The sequence below is a fragment of the Sinocyclocheilus rhinocerous genome, unplaced genomic scaffold (genome assembly GCF_001515625.1).
Source record: "Sinocyclocheilus rhinocerous isolate Xijiao unplaced genomic scaffold, SAMN03320098_v1.1 scaffold721, whole genome shotgun sequence".
In the NCBI taxonomy this organism is placed as follows: Eukaryota; Metazoa; Chordata; class Actinopteri; order Cypriniformes; family Cyprinidae; genus Sinocyclocheilus; species Sinocyclocheilus rhinocerous.
The window spans coordinates 209,049-209,339 of NW_015656165.1; positions in this window are offsets into that span (position 1 = coordinate 209,049).

A 291-nucleotide genomic window follows, 5' to 3' on the forward strand; every position below is an offset into this window, starting at 1 on the left:
TCATAATTCCATGTTATCAATTTTTTTTTTTACTAAGAGTTAAAATAATGTTTGTTGTTTTTGTAGATGTTAAAAGCCAGAGACATAGGAGAGCATCATTCTTTTGAGATTGATGTGAGTTATTTTTTAGAAAATAAATGTTTCTGTTGTCTCCTACCTGTTTACTTCACATTTTGATGCAACAACAGTATGATTACGTTTTCATATTTTATTTAAACCATTGATGTCTGTGTTTTTCATTGCAGAACTCAAACCAACTTTGGAGTTGTCTGATTTGGAGAGTCATCATTC